Raw genomic sequence first — 18,420 nt, 5'->3', positions numbered from 1 at the left:
AGTCAGAAATTAGTTGTAGACTACAATCCTACTTCATGCATCATAATAAGCTCAAATAGAATATGCAGATTGAATAGAAAAGGTCACATATCACACCATGAAGAAAATTAGAACAGAATGAAATCAGGTACTATACAATTATGGCCAGGGGAAAAATTCTTAACTTAACAAGAGATAGAAGTGATGACAAAAGATAAAATAAATAATACTGACTATAAGGAATTTAAAATCTTTTACAAGAATAATGCAGGATAAAGAAAACATTAGTGGTGGGAGAGAAGGAAAATCTTTACATTAAACATCTCTAGGTTTCTGATAGCCACGATATGTAGGGAATTCACACAAATATGTAGACCAATAGTCATTCACCAATGGAAAGTGGTCAAAAGATAAGAGCAGTTCTCAAAAGAAGAATTGCAAACTATTAACAAATATGAAATATTGCTCCCAATCACTAATAGTAAGACAGAGGAAAATCAAAACAACTCTGAGGTTTTTCCTCACACCCAGAAAAATCAGCAAAGATAAAAAAAAATGGGACTAGTCAATGTTTATGAGGCCATAGGAAGACAGGCACACTAATATATTACCATTAGAACTGTGAATTGGACCAACTATTCTGGAAACCACATTGTAATTATGCTACTAAAGCAACTAAAATGTCTAAACCCTTTGTCCCAGAGATCACACCACTACGTGCATACTTCAAGGAGGTCAAAGACAGAAAGAGCCTTTATTCACCAAAATATTCATAGCAGCACTCTTTGTGTTAAGAAAGAATTGGAAACAAAGTAGACTACCATCAGTTAAGGAATGGTTAAACAAATTGTGAAATCTACCTTTAATGGAAAATAAGTGCAATAATAAAGGACAAATATCAATAATTCAGGAAAGTATTGTAAGACTTGTATGAACTGATACAGTGAAGAAAGCAGAACTGAGAAGACAATATACACAGGAACTACAAAAATGCAAATGGAAAGAAAACCACAAAACAACTTCACATTGCATAATTATAAAGATTAAACTCAGCTTAGGGGAAAAGTTGAGAAAATAGGTCTTTCCCTTCTTTGCAGAGGTGGAAGATGACAGTTATGGAATATTTAATATACTGTTAGACATGATTGACATATTAGGTGCTTATGATGAACTGCTTTATTTCTTTTTAAAATTTAAAATTTTTAAATTTTTAAAATTTTTCAGTCTTGGATGAGGGAGTGATATATTCATAAATTAAAGTACAAAAATGAAAGATATCAATAAAAATAAAATTTCAAAAAGTCTACTTCCCTCAAAACCTAACCTCTAGGTACAAAATTTCTTGGCCTTGATAGACACCCATTTTTCCATAGACCCTCTAGGTGAGGCCTTTTCCACTTCTTGACCCCAAGTCCAAAAAAGTACCAAGTCTTTGCCTCCTGGAATCTGAAATAAGAATGACTCTTTGCTCTCTGCATTTCACAAGATTTCTCCCTAAGGGTATCCCATCAGACTCCTGTTTCCAGGACTCATATGGTTTTTGTTTAAAATAGAGTAGATATAGACCCAACTCTGTGATTTACTTCCTTATTATGAGAAATAAGGTCTTAGTCTCAGTTTCTTGAGGTTTCATGCTAAGTGATCTCTAAGGTCCCTTTCAGCCCGAAATCATGTGATGCTATGCCAGTAAAGTATATTCTGGGCCTTATTAATAATATAGGCCTTTTGTTGGTTACTCCTCTAAAACATGGACCACTGAGATAAGACTGAAGACCCTCTTCCTCTTACAAATTTTCTTCTAGATCCCAGGTTTCAAAAAAAAAACCAAAACCCTCTTTTTTATCAACAGTACATAATGTAAGTTTAGGTTATCTAACCTAATTAAGAGCAACACAGAGGGTGTATGTTCATTTCCAATGAATAATCACCCCTTTTGTTTTACCATTTTATTTTTTAAGACATCAGGGGAGAGATGCCTAGATTGTCCTTGGGTCATTGGGCAGTACTTTTAATGACCCAAGTGTCTGCCTGATTATGGATAACCATATTTTTAAATGATATTCTTCCATGGGTGCTGGATGGGTTTGCATCATGGAATATTACATTCTCTGAAGATGTGAAGTTGAGGATCAAAGAACAATGAACAGAAAAATCGTGTATGATGGACTGAGTAGGCTTCAACTCATTGCTAATTAAAAACTATGCAAGAAAAGCTGGGTAAGGATTCCATTAGAAAGATGTATGACAAAAAATGAGGTGGGAATTGTTATCTCTACAATGTTTAGAGGAAGCACCTTAGTAAGTTGGGTGGGCCCACTGTGAAGGATTTGTAAATGGGGACAAGAGTCACAGAGGATGGAAAGGCATGGATGGATTGTGATCTGCACTGAAGAAGTATGATAAGCAGATAGAGTATTGGACTTGGAGTCAGGAAGAACTAGGTTCAAGTTCTATCTCAGACACTTCCAGGCTATGTGGTCTTGGGAAAATTATATTCTCCCTTTGGGTCTCAGTTTTCTTATCTACAAAATGTAGATAACAGACCCTTCTTCAGAAGCTTGTTGTGCGGGTCAAGTAAGAAAGTATATGTAAGGGACTTTGTAAACCCTAAAGTACCATATATAAATGTAAGCTACTATGGTTGGAGGACCCAGTGATGAGATCACATTTTATATGTAGATCACAGAATCATAAAAATGAGCTAGCATGTCTTCACCAAGAACAGGTAATGGTAGAATAACCTCATTTCCTTTTTTTTTTTAAATCAGGGTTAATAAATTAGTAGATGAGGAGAATGCTGTGAATACGGTTTGCCTCAATTTTCAATGGAGCTTTTGATTAAATATCTCATGCTAGTCTTGTGGAGAAGATGAGATATGAGTTGTATGATAATATAATAAGATGGATTCATTACTGGTTGGATGGCTGGACACATAGTACTTATTATTGGTTTAATTTCAATGTGGCAAGAAGTCTCTGGGGAAATTCCTCCGGGAATTTCCTTAATAAATTATTCAGTGTTTGGCCTTGTGCTAGTTAACATTTTTATCAATAGCTTGGATAAAGGCGTTGATGATATACTCATCAGATTTGCAGATGATACAAAGCTGACATATCACTAACACAGTAGAAGGCAGAATTAGGATCCTAAAGGACCTTAACAGACTAGAACATTGGGCTGAATCTATAAAGCCTTTCACTTGAGTACAAAAAAATCAACTTCAAATGTACGACATAGGGAAGACATACATAGATAGCAGTTGTTCCAAAAAGGATGTGATAGATTTTTGTGGATTCTGCTCAACAGGACTCCTATTGAGTGTGCTGTGGCAGGAAAAAAACCAATAACAAAAATTAAAACAATCCCACTAGTGCAATTGTGGGTTACTTTCAGAAGGGAATAATTTGCAGGAATAGAAGCCGCTATATTCTGGCCTCACTAGACTTTAACAGAATACTGTACTCAATTCTGGGTGCCATAGTTTTAAGAAGAAAAATGATAAACTAGAGTGTGTTCAGAGGAAGGTAGCAAGAATGGTCAAGGGCCTCAAGTCAATGATATGTGAAGATCAGTTGGAGCAACTGAGTATCTTTAGCCTCAAGAAAAGAAGGGAACATGACAGCTGTCTTCAAGAATCCAAAGAGTTGTCATGTAGAGGAGGGAGGTTCTGTTTAGCCTCAGAGGACAGGACCAGGATGACAGGGTGGAAGTCATGAATATGCACATTTAGACTCGACAGAAAAAAGAAACAACTTCTAACAATCAGAGCATACAAAAATGGAAGGAGTTGCCTTGAGAGGTGGTGGGTTTCCCCCTGTTGAACATCTTCAAGCAGAGACTGGATGACCATTTGTCAGATATGTTGTAGTGGGGCTTCCTTTTTTTGTATACATTGGATTAGATGGTCACTGATGTCTCTTCTCTCTAATTTTATGATTTGTTAGCAGGCAGGAGTCATGTCCTTTATAACTACTACACTGCAACTAATACAGTGTGGGTACTTGATAGCTATGAAGTCATCAGTCAATATTTATGAAGAGTCTCTCCTGGGCCCTTATTAGTCATAAGATGAAGAAAGATTTGACTCAGGGTTTATAACCATATAAATCAGAGTGCCTACCCTTTCTGACCTGACTGATACATGACCAAGATCTTCCTAGTCAATTTTTATGTTCCTTTAAAAGAAAACTAAGGACAGCAACAACCTAAAGCCAAAGGTCCTCTCATAAAAATGATCGGGGGTGGTGGATGGTTGCATTTATGTGGGAGTTGTCATTCTGATAACAAAGCTTTGTGCTGTCGAGCTGATCTGTAATTACTGAGCCACAGCCAGGGAAGAAAAAAGCCATTATGTACCAGAAAACCATAGTAGCTGCTTTCAATATTGCAACCAGTTTTATATTCTGTTGGATTTACCAATAGAGGAATATAATAAATTTCTGTATATCCGGAAACAGGCAGAGGTCAACAGAATTAATTTTTCCATCTATGCTTTTAGAAAAAATAGAGATGCCTAACTTTTTCTAATGTCCATTTAGCAGAGTGCTTTATTAAGTGATATTTCAGCTATATTGATTGAAAATACTGATACGGAAATAAATAGAGGTATTATGGAAGCCAAAAAACATTTTAACATCTAAAATGATTAGCTCAGATTAAATGTAATAAAGAGATGCTTTGCTTTTAATTTCAATGCCATTGTCATTGTTTATCAGAATAACTTTCACAAACTGCAAGGGGAATATAGACAGTTGTAAAAACCTGGGCACAGACCAAAGTAAAAGTTCAATAGATCTTAGGAAAATCTTTTCCCCCATACCACAAAATACCTGTAGTGAGAATGCCAAACAAATATTCCAATCCCTGTACTCTCCAAGGAAGGTCAAAGTAGCAGTGATCTGACCAACTGAATTATTTATTTCCTTCGCTATATAGTCACAGAACTTTAATGTAAGAAAGGGTTTGAGGTCATATAGTATAGATAGAAGCATGAATTCTCTATATCACATTGCCAATAAGAGGTCACTTAGTTTCTTTCTAATGTTGTCAGTAATGGGATACTCACTACCTACTGAAGCAGACCATTCAATCATGGGACAAACTCTAATTCTTACAAAGTTTCCCCTTATATTCAGCTGAAATGTACATCCTCCTTGTAACTTCTATCCACTGGCCTTAATTTCTTCTGTGCCTAAGCGAAAAAGTCTAATTCCTATTCCATGTGATAACTTTCCAAATATTTAAGAGAGTATGCCTTCTCTCCCCAAGTTTTCTCTCCTTTAGAGGAAAGATCCTCTCTTCCTTCAAAACGTAATTGTATAAAATTATTTCAAACTCCATTCTCATCCTACTGACCTTTTTGGAGGTAAATTCTAGCTTGTTAAAATCTTTCCTAAAATGAAACCTTAAAAATAACTAAGTCATTTAGAGCCAAATATGATGAATTAACTAGATTATTACACTGAAAATCACAAAAGAACATTGTAGAGAAATTATAGAAATGTATATTCACATTTAGAATGGAATGCAAGCTACTTTTGTTCAAAAGTCAAAGCATACTGACTTGAACCAAGGTGGTTAAGAGAGCAATCAAGTCTAAGTGTCCCTCATCACCTCAAAACAGCAAGAAATGCATGAAATAAGTATTCCAAAAGAAGGGAAAAGGAAAGAAATCATCATAAAGAAAACTCCACAAAAATGCCAGCAGAGAGACTGAAGAAATGAGTAAGCAAAAAGAACTCCAAATATAAATACAGAAATACTACAGAACAAAAGAATTTAAAGTGTAATCTCCAGGAGAAGGATGGCATAATACTGTAATAATTACAGCTAGAACCTCAGAATAGAGAATGTAATAACTACTGGAAGACCCAAATTAGATTAGTAAAGGATTCAAAGTAAAGGATATGAAGCAAAATGGAAGCTTTTGAAGATGTTAAAAAAAATGATTTCAAACAAAATGTAAAATTTAAAAAAATAAATCTGAGGACACAGAGAGAACATAAGCAAAAAACACTATGTATGCAATACAAAGTATTACAACAAAATGAAAAGACAATAAAATTGGAAAAATACATGAGGTCTCTACAAATCAATGCAACTGATCTCAAATACAGAATCTAGCCAGATAATCTGAAAACCATTGGTCACAAAAAAAAATCTTGAAATAAAAATCCTAGATGTCATATTTTAGGAAATCATAAAATGACATTCTAGAAAAATAGAAGAAATATATATATTCATGTTAACTATGAAATACAAAGGGGGCAAAAACTCATATTTAGTTCACCCAGTAATACTGTCACCAAATTCTATAACCTTGAGGTACAAAATAAATACATTTTACAAACCACCAGAAGATAACTTACTTACCAATGAATACCAGTCTGAGTTCATAAGATTACTTGTCTTCAGTTTGTTTGCAGATGACTTATTCTTCAAAGCTGACCATAATTCTACAAGTAAAAATAGATTTTCAATAAGATTATTTTCAAGCATACTTAATAAGTTCAAACAGTTTGAAAAGTTCAGTGTTTACATGGTTTACATGATATAAATAGGAAACAAGACTATTTGACCTTGGAATTCTCATTTTGCTTACAGTCTACAGAAATGAGTAAGAAGGAACAGCTATTGATTCATTGGTATCAAAAATAAGTACATAAGGGGATGGTGATGAAGGAATTTAGTCATTCTGAAAATCAAGGTGCCAGAGGTAAATTCCACTCAAATGGAAAGGCTGGGATGGATGAAGGTTAGCAGGGTCAGAACATAGCTCATGAACCATGTTCTTATCTTGGCTACACAAAGGAAATATATTTTTCAATTCCATCATTAAAAGTAGAATAAAGATTTATGAAAGATGGAGATAGATATAAGGGTGAATTTGAGCAAGGAACTGTTTTGAGTAAAACAAGGATCACCTATGGCTGATTTTTTTAAGGGAAATCCAATGCAACAAATATATATTATGTAAGTGCCTATTATCTGAAGGCATTGTACTAGATACTGAGATACAAAGGCAAAATTAAAAACAATCCTTACCACTAAGGGGCTTAAATGAATTGATGATACAACATGATACAATACATACATATAAAATAGAGAAATACATACATGATAATTTAAGGAGGAAGAGAGTAATAAAAAGTAGAGAGAACACAAATTTTCATCACAGGTATACCTAGAAATTTTTTTCACTTAGAAAAAAATGCTGGGGGTGAAATAATATAGAGATAGTTCAACTATGTGTAAGAATATACAGGGATAGTGAGCTGACTGGCCTGGCCCCTATATGAGTTACGGGAAAGTTGCCTTAGGACTCTGGGAGGGGTTACTGTTATCATGTGCTGCCAAACTACTATAAAATGAGACATAGAGATAGCAGTCATCACAGGACAAGTGTTCTTCCCTTGGAAAAAGACACTCTCTTGGAAGTCTACACCCTGTCACAAGGTTCTATTTTTTCCCCATTCTAGTTATAACTCTTTGCTCCTTGTAAGCGATAGTACACTAATAACCTAAATCAAATTGCTTACCATCTCAGGGAGGGGGAAACAGAGAAACAGATGGAGAAAATTTGGAACTCAAATGTTTAAAAAATGGATGTTAAAAATTGTTTTTACATGCGATTAGGAAAAATAAAGTATCAAAAAAAAAATAGCACATGAGCTGAGCCTTGAATGAAGTTAGAAATTTTCAGAAGAAAAGTGAGGAATCACTGTATTCAAGGCACAGGAACAGCTTATAAAAAGGCATCCTTGAGCTAAAAATCTGTGGGGAGGGAAAGAGACTAGTATTGTTTAGGCAAAACTAGTGTTGATTTTAAAAATAAAAGAGTAAAGTGACATGAATTACAGAAGAACAATTACAAAGGAGTAATAGGTGCATCATTGGAATAATATATAATTTCTTCAAGGTAACTTTTCATGGAGACAGCACTCATTTGGATGTATAAAGTTCTGATATTTCATTTTTAAGTCTCATAATTTTATAGCCACTCCAAGATCACAGATAGCCAAAAGCCCTTGATTGAGGTCGGGCCATTTATTACCTTGCTCATGGTGAATAACGTTTTAGCAAGGTAAATACATCACTTGGCAGCATAGTGCAAATGGCATGATTGGCAGGAAGACCTTGGGTTAAGTTCTCCCTCTGACAGTATTGGTCGTGTAATCCTGGGCAAGTCATTTAAGCTTGACATACTCCAGGCAAATCTCCAAGACCTGCAGAGAGAGTTTCTTTATTTTAAGTTCCATCTTTCTATCACAGATCTACTTTTTTTAAAAGCCTATACTAAATTTGCACATCACACAAGACATATGGAATTTATTCCATCGCCTCCTATATACACTAAAAATCACATTTTGAAGAACTCATAAAAAATCAGAACCAAAATCCAACTTTGATTATAGCAATTCCATTGACATTTTCTCCATCATTAATTATTAGAGCTCTATAAAAGCAAAAAAGTTTCAAACTTTCATTATCCTTTGTCATCATAAAATTTCCAATTAAGTTTTTCAAATCTTTTTCAGGTTACTGGTGCTGTGTGGGTAGAAAATTGGTTTGCATGATATCATCAGCCATGTTCTGATACCCACACATATGTAACTCCCACTGACTCAAGGAAGCAATGAAGATTTTTATGTCCTTTTAATGGGATTTTCAGGAGTGAAACAATGGAATAGACCTTATTAAAAGGGATTAATAACTAAATATTTTCATGATGTTTTCTTACATTTATTATTCATTTTGGGGAAAGTTAAAAACTACAATAATGTTGAGACCATTTCCTCAGTGGATAGTTTTGACATCAAAGGGACTTTAGAAGCCATCTAGTAAAACCTAATTTTGCAGATTAAAAAAAAAAACAACCCTGAGGCTTGGGCCAGTTAAGTGATTCATCCAAGATCATACAGCCATAAAGCAGCAATATCTTTGTATACAGCTCTTGAAGGAATTTGTTTTGTCTTACTATAGACATTTACTACAATTTATTAACAATAAATTTGCTTTTTTTTCCTTTTTCCAGTGGGGCGGGGGGAAAATAAAATATATTTTTGTTAATTTTTTTTAAATAGAGAAGTGGGCTACATATGTAGCATGTGAAATGTTGGATGTATATTCACATAATTTCACTGTAATATTAGTTTTACTTGACTGTTTTGCTCTATTATAAGAGACCTCCCATGGAGTGGAAGTTTTCTGTACATATTCGCAATTAAAAACAAAACACATCAAACTAAAAAAAAAAAAGCAAGCAAGCATCAGAGATAGGCTAACAGCCCAGTTTCCCTGACTCCAGAATCAGTGCTCTTTCCATTGCACAGTGTGTTAATTTTTTATTTGATCCTAGATTACATAGTCACTGATGAGTGTTCCCTGCTAACACCCTTCTTTCCTCTTAACCACCTTGCTCAGCTCACTCATCTGTGGTACCCTCTTTTTCAATGTGTACCACAGTTGATGAGCTAGCTTCTTCCTTCTCTTCTCCCTACCTGCACTGCCTCCTGGCTTCAATGAACTATATATTTACAGTGGCATATGACTTGACATCAGATGACTCAGGTGCTAATACTTGCTGATTTTCTTACTACTTTGGATAGTTACTTATTTCTCTGGTACTCAATTTGCTCATCTGTAAAAAATGAGGAGACTTATATTGGATAACCTTAAAGGTCTCTTCCCACTCTAAATCCTAAGATCATGAGATACTTCCATTGGTTCTTTTTACTTCCTGAATATATCTAGCTAGCCTCAATATATCATTAGCTGCCATATTTATTTCCTAAGCCTCAGAAGACAGTAAGGATGATGACTTTTTCCACCTTTGCTTCATTTAAATCCGATTCATGCTCAAGTCAAAATATCTCTCTTGTGATATCATTGGTCATCCTCAAGAACCAAGGATCAACAGCCATAGCAGTAACTCCAGTTGAAGCGCTGTTTGCCTGTTCTCAGGCTAACCCTCTGGAGTTTAAGCTGCAAGTCTTCAGCCTGACATCATTCACTTTCCAAATGATTTTCTTTTCAAGGCTAGTTCTCTCCATATGTAGCCATGTGGCAAGGGTGCCACAACAGCTTTGTCTCCAAGTGTCTTTCCAATTTGGCTCTGGTCCCTGATATAACTCAATCCTGTTTGGAAGTCATAAAATTTAAGTATGAAGTAGTTTCACATCCTTTCTCAATAGGAGATTTTTAAAGAAAGAAAAGTGTGAAGATTCTGTCCACTTATGGCAGGGAAGAGATACTCTACGCAGGGAAAGGGAGTACAAAGCAAGAAGCCTGGGAGTATTATAGACAAACTTCATCTACTTAACAATTTTAACTAATACTGTCACTCTTCACCTGTGTGAAGTTGTACATGAGGTCCTGAGTCTACCCACACACTGAATATATGATAAAGTCATGGCAGCTGTGTGACTTCCATTATTATCAATTAACATTATTAACAAATATTATTAATAATTAACAATAGTATTAATATTTGATGGCAATGGTATTAACAATTAATAATTCCTATTATTATTGTTATTATTATTATTATTATAGGGCCCAAATGGTTCAACAAATACGAAAGCATCATGTGAGTGTAATTACTTTCAGATTTTCCTCTGGCCCTGCCTGCCTTTCTAAAATTCAAATTAGCTTCTTGCTACTTACTCTTGGCTTTTAAAGACTAAAATCTCATTTCTCTCACTCAGCTCTTATTTATTTCCCAACTTGCTTCTTTGGAATCATGACTGCTAGACTGACATAATTCCTGTTTGTCCTATAGAAACTGTCATTCTATTCATCTTGCTCCCTGAATTGGGTCAGACTCTGAAACTAAGGAATGCACACAGAAACTTGTTAGTCTATTTTTACAGCTAGCATTCCCCACCTGTAGACAATTACCTCAGCAGTTATTCAGCTGTTGCCACAGTTGAGCACAGTTATTCTCTGCTAGTCTCCACGAATTAGGGGTCTAAAGAGTCCCTGTGGGCCAGATTTAACCCCATAAGCCCTGGTGTCCTAAATCATTGCACAACAGGGCTTCTATGATAGTCAATGAGCTGAACACCTGGGCCTCATATTGGTTGATACTTCACATTGAATGATAACTATGCTCACTGTGAAACTGTACATAGAATAAATTTGACCCATACCACTATTAGATCTATTTCCAAAGATGATTGGGGAAAAAGGAAAAGAACCTATATGATCTAAAACGTTTATAGCAGCCCTCTTTGTAGTGGCAAAGAACTGGAAATTGTGGGGATGCCTGTCAATAGGGTAATGACTGAACAAGTTGTGGTATATGACTGTGGAGGAACATTACTGTACTATAAGAAATGAATTCAATGATCTTAGAAAAACATGGAAAGATTTGCACAAAATAATGAACAGTGAAATGAGAAAAACCAAGAGACCCTGTTTGCAATAATAACAATATTTTAAGAAGGACTTTGAAAAGGAGTGAAAGCAAGATGGTAGAGAGAAGCCAGAAGTTGTCTGAGCTCTCTCCAGTTTCCCTTAGAAACAGCCTTAAAGCAAGCCTCTAAACAGATTCTGGCTCCACACAGAGTAAAGATAAAAGGCTGGAGCAAAATGTATTATTCTTCAGCTGAAGTATAAAAAAAAAAAAGCAAGGGTAGCAATCCTGATAGACACAGCAAAAACAAAAATAGATCTAATTAAAAGACATAAGGAAGGAAACTACATCTTGCCAAAAGGTACCATGGACAATTAAGTAATATCAATATTAAATATACACACACCAGTATAGAATCCAGATTCTTAGAGGAAAAGTTAATGGAAGTTAACAGTTAGTAGAAGGAAATTAACAGTTAGTAGAAGAAATAGATAGCAAAACTATACTAGTGGGGGACCTCAACTTTCCCCTCTCAGGACTAGATAAATCTAACCACAAAATAAACAAAAAAGAAGTTATGAAGGTGAATGGAATTTTAGAAAAGTTAGATATGATAGACCGCTGGAGAAAACTGAACGGGGATAGACCTTTTCCTCAGCAGTACATGGCACATACACAAAAATTGACCACATATTAGGGTATAAAAACATGACAATCAAATACAGAAAGGCAAAAATATTAAATGTATCCTTTTCAGATCGTGATGCAATAAATATTATGTAAAATAAAGGGTCATGGAAAGATAAACAAAAACTAATTGGAAACTAAATAATCTAATCCTAAAGAATGAGTGTGTTAAACAACAAATCATAGAAACAATCAATAGTTTCATCAAAAAGAATGACAATAATGAGACAATGTACCAAAACTTATGGGAGGCAGCCAAAGCAGTTCTGAGGGGAAATTTTATATCTCTAAATGCTTACATGACTAAAATGAAGAAAAAACAGATCAATGAATTGGGCATACAACTAAAAAAGCTAGGGGGAAAAAACAAATGAAAAATTCCCAATTAAGTACTAAATTAGAATTTCTAAAAATCAAAGGAGGCATAATAAAATTGAAAGTAAGAAAACTATTGAACTAATAAAACTAAGAGCTAGTTTCATGAGAAAAAAAAACCAATAAAATAGATAAGCCTTTGGTTAATTTTATTACAAAGAAAAAGAAAAAGAAAAGCAAATCACCAGTATCAAAAATGGAAAGGTGAATTCACCATGAATAAAGAAGAAATTAAAGCAATAGTTAGGAGCTATTTCACATTTAAGATAACTGTAGACAATATAAAATATTTGGGAGTCTACCTGCCATGGCAAACTCAGCAATTATATGAACACAATTATAAAACACTTTTCATACAAATAAAGTCAGATTTAAACAATTGGGGAAATATCAATTAGTCATGGATAGGCCGAGCTAATATAATATAAATGGCAATTCTACCCAAATTAATTTACTTATTCAGTGCCATACCAATCAAACTACAAAAAATTATTTTATAGAGCTAGAAAAATAATAATAAAATTCATTTGGAAAAACAAAAGGTCAAGAATATCAAGGGAATTAATTTTTAAAAATACAAAGGAAAGTGGCCTAGCCATACCAGACATCAAACTATGTTATCAAGTAGCAATCATCAAAACTATTTGATACTAAGAAATAGAGTGGTGGATCAGTGGAATAGGTTAGGTACACAAGACACAGTAGTAAATGACCATAGTAGTAAGTTTGATAAACCCAAAGACTCCAGCTTCTGGGATAGGAAATCACTATTTGACAAGAACTGCTGGGAAAACTGAAAAAATGGTATTGGCAGAAACTAGGCATAGACCAACATCTCATACCTTATACCAAGGTAAGGTCAAAATGGGTACGTAATTTAGACAAAAGGGATGACAATATAAGCAAATTAGGAGAGCAAGGAATAATTTACCCATCAGATCTATGAAGAAGGGAAGATTTTATGACCAAACAAGAGATAGAGAACATTATGAAATGCAAAATGGATAATTTTGCTTACATTAAATTAAAAAGGTTTTGCACAAACAAAACCAATGCAACCAAGATTAGAAGGAATGCAGAAAGATGGGAAACAATTTTTAAAGCCAATGTTTCTGATAAAGATCTCATTTCTCAAATATATAGAGAACTGAGTCAAATTTTAAGAATACAAGTCATTCCCCAATTGATAAATGGCCAAAGAATATGAACAGGCAATTTTAAGAGGAAGACATTAAAGCTATCTATAATTGAATGGAAAAAAATGCTCTAAATCAGTATTGATTAGAGAAATGCAAATTAAAACAGCTCTGAGGTATCAACTCACACCTATCAGATTGGCTAATATGACAGAAAAGGAAAATAATAAATGTTGGAAAAGATGTGGGATAATTGGAACACTAATGGCTGGTGAAGTTGTGAATTGATCTAACCATTCTGTTTATTGTTTTTTTTTTGTTTAGTTCTTTTGCTAGGCAATGGGGTGAAGTAACTTGCCCAGGGTCACACAGCTAGTGTCAACTGTCTGAGGCCGGATTTGAACTCAGGTCCTCCTGACTCCAAGGCCTGAGCTCTATCCACTGCATCACTTAGCTGCCCCTGATCCAGCCATTCTGAAGAGTAACTTGGAACGATGCCCAAAGGACAACCAAACCGTGCATACTCTTTTATCCTCCCATATCATTACCAGATCTGTATCCCAAAGAGATCACATAAAAAGGAAAAAGGACCCACAAGTACAAAAATATTTATAGCATTTCGTGGTGGCAAATGATTGGAAATTGAGGGAATGGTTGAACAAGTTGTGGCATATGAATGTAATGGAATACTATTGTGCTATAAGAAATGATGAGCAGGTAGACTTCAGAAAAACCTGGAAAAACTTACATGAACTGATGCTGAGTGAAGTGAGTGGAACCAGGAGAATATTGTATACAGCAACAGCAATATTGTGTGATGATGAGAGATTTAGCTCTTTTCAGCAATACAATGATCCAAGACAATTTCAAAAGACTTATTATGGAAAATGCTAACTACATCCAAAGAACTATGGAGTCTGAATGGTATTTTCACTTTTTGTTTTTTTCTTTCTCATGGTTTTTCCCTTTTGCTCTGATTCTTCTTTCACAACATGAATAAAGTAGAAATATATTTAATATGCTTATACATACATAACCTATATCAGATTGTTTGCTGTCCTGAGGAGGAGGGAGGGAAAAAAATTGGAACTCAAAATTTTACAAAAATGAATGTTGAAAACTGTCTTTATGTGTACTTGGAAAAAATAAAATGCTATTATGGAAAAAAAGGACTGTGAACAAATAAGTTATTTTGACTACTATAAATGCCCAAATTAACTATAACTGTGAAGAAAGATGCTATCCATGTCCAACAAAAGAACTGATAAATAGCAGTATGTATAGAATAACTACATATGTTTACCTGTTTGTTTCTAATGGAGGCCATCTGAGGGGGGGCAGGTGGAGAAAGAAAAGGAAAAAAATAAATTTACACAATAATGTTCTTGTATATTTTAAAGAAATAGTAAGTTGGACATATAGATTTGCAGTTTCATATGTAATCATCTTTTTTTTATTACACTATGTTTTGGAAATGTTTGTTTTGTTCCATAAATTAGAAATAAAACAAATTTAAAAAACAAAAATCAAGCCTTTTAAAGGTAATATCATCCTTAAGACTGTATAGAAGTAAATCTTACCCTAGACTAGTTAATAAGAACAGTAAGTTATGTGATGAATAGAAATCTGGCCTCAAAGTCAGAAAGATCTATGTTTAAGTCTTACTATAGTTCAAGTCTTCATGTATGTTCAAATCTTTATATAGTTCCTACTATGTGCCAGGAATTGTGACAAACACTTTGAAAATTTCTCATTTGAATCTCACAACGCATCAGCTAGAAGCAATACTGACTGTGAGACTGGACAAATCACTTGATCTCTCAGTACAAGGCCCTAAGACAGAATCACAGAGAAGTTGTCAGATTGGTAGAAAAAGTTTCCTCATCTGGGAGCACCTTGTTTCAATGAAATCACAGGTCTATTTTCTGTCCCTACAAAACTGTTGACCACAATTCAGTTCAATTTAAGAAGAATGGATTAATGAGAGACTATTACATTCAGAATTTTGTGTTAGGAGTTGAGTGTTACAAAAAGTGAAAGGAGGCAAAATTCCTATTCTTAAGGAACTTACAGTCTAGTGTGGGGTGGGGTAAGACATGTACAAAAATAATTATGGTCAAAGGGAAAATGTGATCAGGGCAGAGTGCTATAGGAAAATCTGAGAAATGAGAAATCACTCCAGTTGTGGGCACCAGGAAAAATTTCATGGGCACCTGAAGAGGCACCTGAGAGGTCCATGAAGGAAGCCAATTTCAGTAGATGGAGATGAAGATGGAAAACATTTCAGATACGGAGGATGGTGGGTAGTTTAAGTGAATTTAAGAATTCAGTTTTAGGCTTTAGCCCAATATATGAGAATGTAGTTTTGTAATAGTTGAATATTCCAATCTTTGTTTCTTCATTCTGATAATTTTTACATGTCATGGATGATGTCTCTGTTGTCTTTGTGCCGAGTAAGAAAGATGATACAAACATAAGTACAGACAACTATGACACATCATTTTTTGCTGTCATTATCTAGAAGCGGTGATTCATACTTCTATCTAGCCATCAAGAGATCTTTGCTCTTCAGTTGCATGCCTGACTCTACGCTCCAAAAACAGTGTTTGACACAATATAACCATTGTCTTACAAAGGTTTCTGTCTTTGTCTTTGCTAGGAGATGAAATGCATTGTACATAATAAAAGGAAACAAATAACCAGTTCTTTGCCTAAAAGTACACACTGTATTCTTGAGAAGCATGAAGGCCAAACCCCACTTACTGCTTTATGCTCTATTCTCAACTAATTCAAAGAGGCTAATTTCAACATCTTCCCTGCCAGACCTTTGTATTTAGTAGCATACCTTAATTTTTTCTTCCACAGTTTCTATGGAGGATATTTCTCTTGTGTTCTGTGACTAAACCTTCTTTAGTGCCCAGAGTAAGGACAGTTCAGATGGCAATTGAGTGAAGTAGAGTTCTTCTACCAGACAAACTGTTTCTATTTCTAGTGCTATGGACGTAATAGCTATAGAACATAAGGAAATTATCCTCTCAACTTTTAATAGGGATTTGCCTTTCACTAAAAGGAAAATGTTACCACTAACTAAGATGCTACATTTAATTTTGTCATTCACAAAGAGTTTTTATTAGCAGTTCCCTTTTTTTCCCTCTGCAATCATACAAATCGTTTTCTTTAATCTTCTAATACCCTATTAAGCACAAAAATACCTTCTAGCTTTTTCAAACAGGTGAAATTACTCAGGCAATTGCCTTCTAAGAGATGCAAGAATTTAAAGCAGTTCAACTGGATTTCAGTATAACGAAAAGCATTTTGCTGTACTTCTTAGAGGCAGCATACTAATTGGAATGACAACCCTAAAGAGATGAAGTTTTGAATTTCTATTTAGGAAAACAGGATAATCTCCAGATTGATGTTTGCATTTTAAATTAATTTTTCTCTATCCCTTTCTTTGCAGAGGATTTAAGGAAGCCATGTATGAACTTTCTTCCTGTAGGAAGAAATGAATTATTCAGATTAAAACTCTTTCATGAAACCTCTAGAACAGATCTTGAATAAGCACTAGCAAGAATATTTCATACTTTTAGCAATCCTAATTACTAATTGTTCAGAAAGGCAACAAGGAAAAATATCAGTTACAAGAGTAAAGGAATAATCCCAAACACTAATGATAAGATCCTTGAACATATATAGATCAGGGCTTCCTTATCATTTTTGGGTTTATGGATCTTTTTACTAATACAGTGAAACTTATCCCCTTCTCAGAATGTTTTTAAATAACTGAAGGAAATGCTAAATGCGGTAAATAATTGTAAGAAATGTTAAATTTCAGAGGTTAGTGAAAATAAAAATATAATTTTCCCATCCAAATTTATAAGCTTACATCTATCCATAGACCTCTAAGATGAACCATGTACTCAAAAGCAAAGAAGAACCTCTGATCTAGATTTTGGTCAAAGTGATTGATTATGACTGTGATCAATTAATCCTTTATTTCTTTATTTTTCTTCTATTAGCTACAGATGTCAATCCTGATTTACTCTCTGGGGACATTTTGAAGCTATATTTCCATAAAATTATTTGAGCTTGGTTAAGAAAATGACAAACTGAATATAAGGTGTATAACTAAGATCCCACAACAGCAAGGAAAGGACAATTTAGACAGATGTTTCAAGAAAGTCTTAGGATCAGGTCACAAGGAAAGCAAAAAGTAGGCAAAAGTGAAAATGATTCCATCATCTATGTTATTTTTCTTTTTCTCAAGGACTCTAGGGGTGCCTGATGAAAATATAACTAGTGGAAGGACTCTGTTGTGTTCACTGACAGTGAGGAGCTGTCCAGCAAAAATAAAATAAAACAAAACAAAAAATGCACCAACTCCTGAGGCCCAAGGAGATACAGCAATATGCCAAAGGTCACAAGGTAAGAATGATAGGACCCTATATCTAGCACAGGAAAGAGCTAAGAGGTCACCTAGTCCAATATCCTCATTTCAGAGACAAGGAGAGGAATTTGAGGGAGTTAGAGGACTTATCCAAAGTCACAGGAAGTATCAAAGGTAGTATTTCGACTTAGTTCCTTTTTTTACAAAGCCAGCACTCTTAATACTACCTTCTAGTTCAACTCCTTTGTTTTACATTTGAATGTCATTTAAAACAAAATGTAAAGCCCTATACAAATCAAAAGTATTAAATGATTGTTATTTAACAGCATGAAAAGATAGCCATATGGAAACATATAACATTACTGTTGTTAAATTTATATTCTCTGAATCTGTCTCTCTCTCTCTCTCTCTCTCTCTCTCTCTCTCTCTCTCTCTCTCTCTCTCTCTCTCTCACACACACACACACACACACACACACACACACACACACACACACACA

The 18,420-nt window shown here is 34.5% G+C and overlaps 1 protein-coding gene across 2 annotated transcripts in view; it reads left to right on the top strand.

Moving 5' to 3' along the window:
• The window catches only part of FHL5 (four and a half LIM domains 5), a 115,056-nt gene extending 100,162 nt beyond the window's left edge, over positions 1-14,894 (top strand). Inside the window, exon 8 of one of the 2 annotated variants that reach the window (XR_013486979.1) lies at positions 13,859-14,894. The gene's annotated coding sequence lies outside the window, so the exon portion shown is untranslated. The remainder of the gene's footprint in view (positions 1-13,858) is intronic. The other variant, XR_013486980.1, reaches the window with a different exon arrangement.
• The last annotated feature ends 3,526 nt before the right edge of the window (positions 14,895-18,420 follow it).

This window comes from Phascolarctos cinereus, unplaced genomic scaffold, assembly GCF_003287225.1.
Source record: "Phascolarctos cinereus isolate Bilbo 61053 unplaced genomic scaffold, phaCin_HiC Scaffold_5;HRSCAF=322, whole genome shotgun sequence".
Classification (NCBI taxonomy): domain Eukaryota; kingdom Metazoa; phylum Chordata; class Mammalia; order Diprotodontia; family Phascolarctidae; genus Phascolarctos; species Phascolarctos cinereus.
The sequence above is the reverse complement of the archived record's forward strand: the minus strand, read 5'-3'. Positions and strand labels throughout refer to the sequence as shown.